General features: G+C 38.9%; 1 protein-coding gene across 2 annotated transcripts in view; it reads left to right on the top strand.

The window, feature by feature from the left end:
- ADAMTSL1 (ADAMTS like 1) overlaps positions 1-12,385 on the top strand; it is a 1,109,873-nt gene that overhangs the window by 284,503 nt on the left and 812,985 nt on the right. The gene's annotated exons all lie outside the window — the stretch shown is intronic.

The following is a 12,385-nucleotide window of genomic DNA, read 5'->3' as shown; positions in this document are numbered from 1 at the left end:
ATTCCTTCCAAAGAAATCCCAGGGCTGATCTCCTTCAGAATGGACTGGTTGGATCTCCTTGCAGTCCTAGGGACTCTCAAGAGCCTTGTCCAACACCACAGTTCAAAAGCATCAATTCTTCAGCACTCAGTCTTCTTCACAATCCAACTCTCACATCCATACATGACCACAAGAAAAACCATAGCCTTGACTAGACGAACCTTTGTTGGCAAAGTAATGTCTCTGCTTTTGAATATGCTATCTGGTTGGTCATAACTTTTCTTCCAAGGAGTAAGCGTCTTTTAATTTCATGGCTGCAGTCACCATCTGTAGTGATTTTGGAGCCCCCCAAAATAAAGTCTGACACTGTTTCCACTGTTTCCCCATCTATTTCCCATGAAGTGGTGGGACCAGATGCCATGATCTTCATTTTCTGAATGTTGAGCTTTAAGCCGACTTTTCAACTCTCCACTTTCACTTTCATCAAGAGGCTTTTGAGTTCCTCTTCACTTTCTGCCATAAGGGTGGTGTCATCTGCATATCTGAGGTTATTGATATTTCTCCTGGCAGTCTTGATTCCAGCTTGTGTTTCTTCCAGTCCAGCGTTCCTCATGATGTACTCTGCATATAAGTTAAATAAACAGGGTGACAATATACAGCCTTGACGAACACCTTTTCCTATTTGGAACCAGTCTGTTGTTCCATGTCCAGCTCTAACTGTTGCTTCCTGACCTGCATACAAATTTCTTAAGAGGCAGATCAGGTGGTCTGGTATTCCCATCTCTTTCAGAATTTTCCACAGTTTCTTGTGATCCACACAGTCAAAGGCTTTGGCATAGTCAATAAAGCAGAAATAGATGCTTTTCTGGAACTCCCTTGCTTTTTCTATGATCCAGCGGATGTTGGCAATTTGATCTCTGGTTCCTCTGCCTTTTCTAAAACCAGCTTGAACATCAGGAAGTTCACAGCTCACATATTGCTGAAGCCTGGTCTGGAGAATTTTGAACATTACTTTACTAGCGTGTGAGATGAGTGCAATTGTGCAGTAGTTTGAGCATTCTTTGGCATTGCCTTTCTTTGGGATTGGAATGAAAACTGACCTTTTCCAGTCCTGTGGCCACTGCTGAATTTTCCAAATTTGCTGGCATATTGAGTGCAGCACTTTCACAGCATCATCTTTCAGGATTTGGAATAGTTCAACTGGAATTCCATCACTTCCACTAGCTTTGTTCATAGTGATGCTTTCTAAGGCCCACTTGACTTCACATTCCAGGGTGTCTGGCTCTAGGTCAGTGATCACACCATTGTGATTATCTGGGTCGTGAAGATCTTTTTTGTACAGTTCTTCTGTGTTTTCTTGCCATCTCTTCTTAATATCTTCTGCTTCTGTTAGGTCCATACCATTTCTGTCCTGTATCGAGCTCATCTTTGCATGAAATGTTCCTTTGGTACCTCTGATTTTCTTGAAGAGATCCCTAGTCTTTCCCATTCTATTGTTTTCCTCTATTTCTTTGCATTGATCACTGAAGAAGGCTTTCTTATCTCTTTTTGCTATTCTTTGGAACTCTGCATTCAGATGTTTATATCTTTCCTTTTCTCCTTTGCTTTTCGCTTCTCTTCTTTTCACAGCTATTTGTAAGGCCTCCCCAGACAGCCATTTTGCTTTTTTGCATTTCTTTTCTATGGGAATGGTTTTGATCTCTGTCTCCTGTACAATGTCATGAACCTCATTCCATAGTTCATCAGGCACTCTGTCAGATCTAGGCCCTTAAATCTATTTCTCACTTCCACTGTATAATCATAAGGGATTTGATTTAGGTCATACCTGAATGGTCTAGTGGTTTTCCCTACTTTCTTCAATTTAAGTCTGAATTTGGCAATAAGGAGTTCATGGTCTGAACCACAGTCAGCTCCTGGCCTTGTTTTTGCTGACTGTATAGAGCTTCTCCATCTTTGGCTGCAAAGAATATAATCAGTCTGATTTCGGTGTTGACCATCGGGTGATGTCCATGTATAGAGTCTTCTCTTGTGTTGTTGGAAGAGGGTGTTTGTTATGACCAGTGCATTTTCTTGGCAAAACTCTATTAGTCTTTGCCCTGCTTCATTCCGTATTCCAAGGCCAAATTTGCCTGTTACTGCAGGTGTTTCTTGACTTCCTACTTTTGCATTCCAGTCCCCTATAATGAAAAGGAGAGAGAGAGACATCTTGCCCTAATTAATATCTCCATCTTGATTCCGAATGTGAGTGGTACTCTGACTATAAGTTCCCCTTAGGCAAGCAACTCTTTCAGAACACCTGGTAATGATGTTGACCTATATGTACATTTACTAAGAAAACAGTGAGAAAAGTTGATTTCTACCACTGCATGTGTCTATACACACCTTTATGTTCTTCCTTTTTTTTTTTCCAATTCTCCTCCAGCTGCTCAATTCTGTCCCTTAGTTCTTGGCAGTAGTGAGGGTTTCATTTAAATGTCAAATTGAATGCATACACACACACACACACACACACACACACACACACACGTGCACACTTTGAAAACTATGTGTGTTTCTCCTTGTCTTTAGGAGATGTGATAATTATGTGCCCACCCACCTAGGCATAGAGCACAAAAGATTCCGCCTTTTCTGTTTCTGTTTTCTTTTGTTATCTAAGTGTAGATCTGAGTCATGACTTTCATCAGTATTCTGAAGCCGATTGACTTTTGAATTCTGGAAATTGAACTCTGTTCCCCTTTTGAGAAGAATGGAATAGAATGAAATCAGGGAGAAGAGAGTTGGCTTTATATTTGAGGGAAGTTATTTGAGTTTCTTAAGTTATTTGGCTGTTTTTCCATCTTACGTATGCCAAAGGAGATATCTGAAAACCCACATATTTTCTCTTCCCTGTACTTAGGAAGGCAATTTATGTTCCTCATCTGAAAAGATAAGAGCCTGGTGAAGATGCTCTCTCAAATTCTCAGCACTTTTGTTTCAGTGCCCATGTTTCTCACAAGGGATAGAAATGCACAGCTTAGCCACAGATCAAGCCTGTATTGTACAGTGCGTCGCCTCAGATGGGATTCCTTCTGTTAGCTTTACTTTTTCTTTTCCCACTAGTACTGTGAAGGTAAACTTCTCCACGTTGTTCATTTTGAAAATTTTATTTTTTAAAAGAATCAGTGGCTCGTCGAGATCGATATCCATCTCCTTTAAAGATAAAGTAGACTATTTTTTAAGGATAACTTTTCCCCTTCTGTAAAGATTTGCTAGTGTAATAGAGTTTCTTTTCATTGACATTCTGGGACAGATCTTTAAATTCAACTACATCTGGTCACCTTGCCTCAAACCATATTATAGCTATTTCTCTAAATCAGATCTGAACTAAGTAGGAACATCTGTACCAAGAATTATGAGGCTCAGTTGAACATTTTGGACCAACATGTCCCGTCTCACTTCTTTCTGCTTTGCTTTGCTTGCTGCTAAGTCACTTCAGTCGTATCTGACTCTGTGTGATCCCATAGACCGCAGCCCACCAGGCTCCCCCGTCCCTGGGATTCTCCAGGCAAGAACACTGGAGTGGGTTGCCATTGCCTTCTCCAATGCATGGAAGTGAAAAGTGAAAGGGAAGTCGCTCAGTCGTGTCCGACTATTCACGACCCCATGGACTGGAGCCTATCAGGCTCCTCCATCCTTGGGATTTTCCAGGCAAGAGTACTGGAATGGGGTGCCATCGCCTTCTCTGTCTTTCTGCTTTAACCTTTCAGCAATTATCTTAACAATCCTTAGAAATAATAATTAAAGTTGGTCGAAGAACAAACAGAATCCTGAGATGATTATTAAGTTCCAAACACCAGGTATCTAAATGTCAGTGGCTTAAATATGGCTATAAGAATGTTTTTATTAACTTCCCTCACCCATCTTCTCAGGATCATGTTTACCCCTTCCTTTGGGGGAGTATAATTCTGCTAATCAGCTTGCATAGTTGGCAGCCCTTAACTGGGACACCTGAAGCTACTTCAAGAATCTATTGCTTTTCCTAGACAAACTGTCTGTACAAGTAAGTATGAATAGAGGTCTAGGGGGCTTCACAGAGTCTCTGTTTAAAAAGATTTAGTCACCACCCCCCCCCAACCTGACAACCGAAAATACTTTCAAAGATAAAGAGATGATTTTAAGAGTGGACCTTTTCAACAATGAAGGCAGTTTCTTCATTGGCACTGCCTCCCTGCTCTTTGTACAAATTCGTGAATGTATGCAGGCAGAATTGCTGAGCTCAAGCATGATAAGCTTGTGGAGCCTCTTCAATTGGGTGACTCTGAGTTTGGAGACAATTATAAATATTTTGTTGCATTGTTCTCATAAACCTCTGAAATACTTTTTCTGCATTTTAATGAGGAAATGTCTTTAGTAAGATTCTATGCTCATAATGTTTTCCTATCCTTGACATTTGAATTACTCTTCACTCATTTCCCCATCTTACTGTGTTACAATATTCCAACCAGGCAAGAGGTTAGTGGGGTTAATGGAAAGGAGCCACTGAGAGTAGATTGCATTTTTTCCCCATAGCATTTGAATCTATTAGAGTAGTCCTGCCAGAGACAGGCTGTAAAATGATTGATTTCCTTCCAAAAACCAGGACCCTTTTTTATTGCCATGTAGAATTTACTAAACTCAGTTTGTTTCCAAACCTGATCTTTAACCAAGTTGGAGAGATCTATACTTTTATTTTAAATCTACTTAATTGATTTAATCCTGAAGTTTCACCTGGGACTATTTTAATTTTTGGTCTAAGCTAACTATATCAATATTTTAAGGGCTAGTGATAGGATATTCATTCTTTGGCTCAGTTTTCTTCAAACCAGAAGTTACTTATGCTTTCACTTTGGGAACATGTTTTCTCTTTCTTCCCTTGGCCTCTGAGGAGCTTTGAGGAGTTTTGAGGATCCGATGGTAATGATACTGGGTTGCACAGCTACACTGGAGACATTTGATTGAGTCAGTATAAGGTTTCACTGGGGGCTTCCCTGGTGGCTCAGACAGTAGAGAATCTGCCTGCAATGCAGGAGACCTGGGTTTCATCCCTGGGTCAGGAAGAGTCCCTAGAGAAGGGAATCCCCTGGAGATCCCCTAGAGAAGGCTATCCACTCCAGTATTCTTGCCTGGAAAATTCCATGGACAGAGTCTGGTAGGCTACAGTCCATGGGGTCACAAAGAGTTGGACACAACTGAGCGAATTTCATTTTTTCACTTCAAGGTCTCATTATTTCTCCCTGTTACTTAGCAGCAACTCTCAGAACTGGAGCTAGAGATTTTTTTGGCTCCAAGGAAAGTATCTATACAGTTATTCATTCAATAAACACTTCAGTGTCCCCTTTGTGCCAAGAACTCATAACCCTGACCCAATCGTTTCACTACCCACTGGTTTTTAAATATAGGTGTGTATTCAGATAACACAGTGACCGGCTACTTAAGCTTTTAAATTGTTATTCTAATCTGGTCAGAATTTACAGCTTCACTATCTTAATTCTTAGTAAACTGTGAACCAAAATATGGGCATAAATATACTTTACAGAATCCTTTTGGTAGGAAAATAGATTTAACTGTGTGGTTTTCAGTGCTGCACTTTGTAAGTAATACAGAAACCTGAATCCTACCCATGGGACAAAAGTTTGGCTACGTTTAAGTTTTCACAGAAAAACTAAATGAAGAAAGACGAACAATAAAATGATAATGTGAGGGCATGTTTGTATGTTTAAACTTCTATTATTTCTACATCCTTTTCTCTCAGCCTGTTAGTAAATGGCTGTGTCTCCTGGAGTTATGAGAACATTATAGCCACTTAAAACTTCTGGCCTTAATCCACTCCCGTCATCAACATTACAATTTCTATAGAAATGATGACTCTTCCTGAATGATGTAGAGGTAAACCAGTTGTTGTGTATTTTAACTTTCCAAATTCTAGTCACAATTCATAGGGAAAACTTGTAAGAAGTAGGAAATTCTAAGGGGGTGGGGAGAGGTAATCTTTTCTTACTACAAGCATGTGAATGGTGAGCAGACAAGTCAGAATACTAATCAGTGTTCTCTGGATCCACTGAAAGGAGAGGCAAGCCAAGGGGGGTGTTTGCTGCTGGATTACGATGGAAGCAAGCTTTAAATAGAAGACAAAGTTATCATAGATATAGTTTCTAACTGTGTCCAAAAGCCAATTGCAAACACTTTTCTTACTATTCAGTGACTTCTGTTTCCAACTACCTTTACCTCCTTTTTCCCTCTAATGGGATAGAGAGAGTTAGTTGGAAACGTCCTTGTTCCCTGTATTTACCTATGTCCCTCCCTAAAATCTCTGCATGGTTGATGGCTCAGCCCCATTAGAGAGAACATATACCACAACAATAAATTGCTTCCATGCTTTCCTGGATCTAATGAGATTCTATTCTGGGAGCTGGTATGTCTACATTCCTGGATTCTCTAAGGAGTACTTTGGTGTGCCAACGAGTAGAAAGAGGAGTCCATGAAGAAGGAAATCAGACTGCAATTGGAGAAGCAGCCTTCATCAGAGGGTACAAATTCAAGCACATAGCAATCTTCATGCTTTCTGAGGAACAGTCCTTATGAGTCTAGAAATCCTATAGAAACAGATAGGCATGATTATTTGTTATAGGTATGAATATTAGTAATGATTGTTTCTTGCCTTATTTATCTAGGTGAATAACAAAGTGAGAATCTTGCAGAGTCTTGAGTTTTAAGAGACATTGTCTCTGGTCGCTAGTCCTAACATAGCCACTGGCAATGAAAATTCTTCTACTTCTCACATTTCTGTTTTTCCATCTGTGAAAGTAACACTTCTGAACCATAACATGCTATGGGATGCCAGTTTTGAAGCATTTTATGATATGCTAACTACCTTATATCGGAGAAGGCAATGGCACCCCACTCCAGTACTCTTGCCTGGAAAATCCCATGGATGGAGGAGCCTGGTGGGCTGCAGTCCATGGGGTCACCAAGAGTCGGACACGACTGAGCGACTTCACTTTCACTTCTCACTTTCATGCATTGGAGAAGGAAATGGCAACCCACTCCAGTGTTCTTGCCTGGAGAATCCCAGGGACAGGGGAGCCTGGTGGGCTGCCATCTATGGGGTCACACAGAGTCGGACACGACTGAAGCAACTTAGCAGCAGTAGCAGCAGCAACTACCTTATAAGTGCAAGGGAAGTTTTGACATATCGAATGTGAAGTATTTTCAAAACCCAAAATCAAGAAACCTGGTCTGACCATCAGAAATAGACTTCTGAAGTCTCAGTTATCCTGGGAATTTTCAAGTTTCATTCAACATTAGCTGAGTTCAGGGGCTGGGATTGATAGGCCAATCAGCCACGTTCTCTGTTCTCAAGGAACTATTTGTCATAAGTTGGTTGTAGTGCTGTCAGCAGTAAATTTTCATAGAAGCCAATAAAAGGAAGCCTAAATATGATGAAAATCAGTAATAACTTTGGGTTCTCCTTGTTGACATTTTCTGTTGGCATAAATGGGCCATTTGAGATGGACCCATGTTCCATGTTAAGAATCAGTGCTCCCAAGGGTCGTATCTTCTCATTCTCCATACTTTTTCTTGGCAAGCTCATTCATGCCAAGTATCATCTCCTCCCCACATGATGCCAACCCCTACATATTATCTCCAGACAAATTTCTTTCTGAGGACCGAAGCTCTGCTTTCTTTGCCCAAATCACCTCATTCTCCACTTCTCTGGAATAAAATTCCGATCTAACCCATGTGCTTGTTTCTCTTCCTCTATTTTCTATTTTGTTGAAAGCGCTACTATCCACTGTACTCTTCTGCTCAAATTCAGACAGAAAATGTGGATGTAACCTGAGACTTGTGTTGTGCATTCGGTTAGCCACCAAATCTTGATATTTCCCTTCCCCACCAGCCCCTTGTTGTTGTTATTTAGTTGCTAAGCCATGTCCAATTCTTTTGTGACCCCATGGGCTGTAGCCTGCCAGGCTCCTCTGTCCATGGGATTTCCCAGGGAAGAATACTGGAGTGGGTTGCCATTTCCTTCTCCAGGGGATCTTCCCAACCCAGGGATCAAACCCACGTCTCCTGCATTGACAATCAAATTCTTTACCACTGAGCCACCAGGGTCTTCATTAATTCTCATCTAAATAATTGCAGTAATCTGAAACTTTTTACCTCATCTCCAGTCTTACTTCCTTAGGACCACCTGCACACACCTCTAAACTTATAAGTCCACTTCTGAGACACTGGCTGCTTGATTCATGATTCGTGTACCACTGTACACATTCTGTTCCAATCCAATTTTTCATTGTGTAGTTAAGGTAGATTAACCCCTAGTAAGGAATAGTGGTTCAAACACAGTAGAGTGTTAGCTATTTTTTTGCATTTTTTATTGAAGTATAGTTGATCTTATAATATGGTAAGTCCCCTACATGCTATGGTAAGTTCCCTACATGCTAACCTTGAAATTGCAGACTTTCAAAGAGTGTGCATACCATCACCATCAGGCTCCATCAACCTCAGGCATTAGTGAAACTGCAGTCTGCCCCATCTCCTGTTGCTGATGATCCTTCAGCTCTTCCATCTGCCACCTCCTCTGCCTCCTCCAGTCAGTAACTCTTCTTGCCTGTTCACTCGATGCCAGCCCCTATATGCCAACTGTCGTACTATACTACTGTACTTTTCAAGGTATTGTGCTGTAAGAGTAAAAATGTTGTCTTTATTCTTTGTATGTGTTTGGTTTTTTTGTGTTTTTTGTGTGAAAAGTATAAACCTATTATTGTATAGTAATACACAGTCTAGTCAATTGTGTTAGTTAGATACTTAGGCTAACTTTGTTTTATTTATTTGTTTGATTTATGAAGAAAGAAAACTTACAAAAGTGCTCTCGGAACAGAACTCATTCATATGATGAGGACTTACTGTATTAGTTTTGGGTGTACACATAGCGTTTCAATACTTACAGAGACTATACTCCATTTAAGTTACTATAAAGTAATGGCTGTATTTCTCTATGCCATACAATCCACCCTTGTGGTTTATTTATTTTACATGTAGTGGTTTGTATCTTTTAGTTTTCTATCCTTATTTTCCCTCCATTCCTCTTCCCTCTCACGTTACAATATTAGGTAGTGAACAGGTCATGGGTTTGCTTCTTGCATGAAGTTGTTCAGCTAATGGAACCTCAGTGACCTTTAATAAGGGACTCCAAGATTTTCCTGAGGCTCTCTTCATTCTAAACAGACTTGAGGCAAAAGAGCATGGAGGAGGGTAATAGGGAGATTTTTATGGGCCTGGTGGTATCACCCATCACTTCCACTAGCTAAAACTCAGTCTCAGTCACCTTATCTGCAAAGAAAGCTTGGAAATTATACTCTAGACATGTGCAAAGATGATGAGAAGATGGTGGCTTTTGGGACCATCTACTCATCTCTACCACATCCGTGTACTCATTAGATAGCTATGCCCTGTAAGGAGGAAATATGTGCTATAGTGGAGCTCTTGACACAAGTTAATTCCTGAATAAATGTGTGTACACATAAATGAATGAAAGCATCAGTAAGATAAAGGACTACTCTGGATTTAAATAAGCTAAAAATCTGCTTGAAATAGAAGTATAAAATGTATATGTTTATATATCTTTATATATTTATATATCTCCTTTATCTTTATATATATTATATATTATATATATATAATTATATTATATATAATATTGTCCATAGTTAATAGAGATTTTCAAAACCACATAATGTTGACCAAGTTAATTTGGGTAGTTTAAATTGTTTAATTACTAATAGCATTCATGAATAGAAATTAAAAACAGATATGCACATGATATCTGTAGGGGGAAAATGGTTATAATTACATTCATCTAACATATATTCTTATCTTTTTCCAGGATTAAATTGAATTTTAGCTTAATGAATTCCTTCTGCCCTAGTATCACATAATAGTATTTGATGGTTGAGCATTTGGTGAGAATTGTATGACTTATAAAGTGTCAACATTCTTGGGAAAAATAAACAGGCAGAGATGCTTTCTAAAACAAATACACAGTTATGATTGAGAATTAAAGTATAAACCAAATGGACAAGTTGTTTGCTGATTGTCTTTCATTTTTGTAGTATTGAATATTCAGTCTTTTTATCTGACATCTCACTGTCTCTTTGGAGGATATTTGAGTCATTTCTGTTTATTTCTTTAATCAGTTTAATGAAAGAAACATGTCTTACACAGGCAAAAAAATTCTCGCAAAGAAAGTGTGAAGTTTATTCATCTTCTCTGATTGTAGCTTTTAAGAACTATAGCACTGCATGACTACAGATGGTCACCATTTTGAATAATAAGTTAAATTCTAAATAGCCTATGATATTTGGAGAAAAGATTCGTAAAATATGAGGTTCACTGGTGATCAGCATATATTAGTCTTTTTGAAAACAAGAAAGTCAACACACATCAATTCTAGTTTACTTTAAATTTGAATCTTGATCTTTTCCAAAAAGGGAGTTGCACAAGTGCAGCCAACCCATGTCTAGAACTTGAACAGCTGTGAGTGATCCTGAACACGAAGACATGAATTTGGATTATACCCAACAGTAGCTGGGGTATCCTGCAAGCTTCTGAGCAGGGAAATTACATAGTCAAGATGGGTTTTTGAAGTGTATTTAACTTGTAGAGTCAAGAAATGGTTGACCCTGATGGGAAAAGAACAAAGAGAAATTAATTTTAAATGTAACAGGTATTAGGTTAGCCAGATGGATACATTTCCAAGGACCAGTCTTTTAGATTCTACCTCTACTTGTATCATACTGGTTAATTCTTACGAAACAGTCTAGGAGAGGAAATGAGATAACCTCTCGTTGCACCCTGCCTCTTGATAATTCTATCAGATTTCTCTTGCCGCCATAATGAATTACCACAGACTTGATTGCTGAAAACAACGCAGAAGTATTACCTCATGATTTCTGCAGGTCAGAAGTCTAGCAAGGCATGAATGACTAAATTCTCTGCTCAGAGTCTCACTGGGCTAAAATCAAAGTGTTGGCCAAAAATTTATTTCTCCAGGTCAAGGATCCTCTTCCAAGCTCCTTCATAGTTGGCAGAACTCATTTTCTTTTCACGCTTCCCTCATGGCCCCCTCCATCTTCAAGCCAGCATTGGCTTATCACCCTTTGAATCTCCCTGACTTCCTCTTCTGCCCTCAGTCCAGAGAAAGCTCTGTTTTTAGCAAAGAGTCGGACACGACTGAGTGACTGAACTGAACTGATGATTGTACTGGGCCCATCTGGAAAATCTAAGATACTAACCCTACCTTGAAGTTGACAAACGTAATTTTATCTGTAAGTCCCTTTGTCATGTTAAGCAGTGTATTCACAGAGATGACACAAGGGAGGGAGGGGCCCAAGATTCTGTCCACCACAGTGATACTGACTGTACTGTGTGATAACAGAAGCCATTTACATATAAAGTATAGAAAAATTATACTACCCAAAAGACTGCAGGTTTAAAATTATTTTAATTTATTATGAACTATTGCAGACATTCAGGAAGGATATGAAATTAATATGATGAACACCCATATATTCCTTACAAATATTGCCAATACCATGAAAAGGTATAAAAGTTAAAATAATATGAAAATAATATGGAGATAGTTTAACAGTTGTCTATAGATATTATGTATGTGGTCAAAGAGCTTTATGTATGTTAAAAGGTTAGATTTTTATTTGTTCCTTGTGCTTTCAATGGTAATAGTGGCTCTTACTTTAAAATTTAGATTGTTGTGTTTAATTTCTGCTGTACATCACAGTGACTGTTATACATATATATATTCTTTTTTATGTCCTTTTCCATTATAGTTTATTGTGGGATATTGAATATAGTTCCCCATGCTATACAGTAGGGCCTTGTAGTTTATCCATCCTATACATAATAGTTCGCATCTGCTAATCCCAATCTCCCAATCCTTCTTTTCCCTACCCACCTTCCCCTTGGCAGCCGTTAAGTCTGTTCTCTCTATATGTATGAATGTGTTTCTGTTTCATAGATATGCTCATTTGTGTGGTATTTAAATTCCACATATAAGTGATATTCTATGGTATTTGTGTTTCTGTTTTATAGATATGCTCATTTGTGTGGTATTTAAATTCCACATATAAGTGATATTCTATGGTATTTGTGTTTCTGACTAACTTCACTTAGTATGATAATCTCCAAGGTCCGTCCATGTTGTTCCAAATGGCAATAATGGCTGTTCTTTATTAAAACCTTACTATATGCAAGTCCTTGTACAAAGTACTTAACATATATTATCTCCTGTCCTCTCAGTGATCCAGTAATATGATATCTTTCCAGTTTTGTGATGAGTAAACTGAGGCTCAGAAACAGAGATGGTAGGAGG

This window comes from Bos javanicus, chromosome 8 (assembly GCF_032452875.1).
Source record: "Bos javanicus breed banteng chromosome 8, ARS-OSU_banteng_1.0, whole genome shotgun sequence".
In the NCBI taxonomy this organism is placed as follows: Eukaryota; Metazoa; Chordata; class Mammalia; order Artiodactyla; family Bovidae; genus Bos; species Bos javanicus.
The sequence above is the reverse complement of the archived record's forward strand: the minus strand, read 5'-3'. Positions and strand labels throughout refer to the sequence as shown.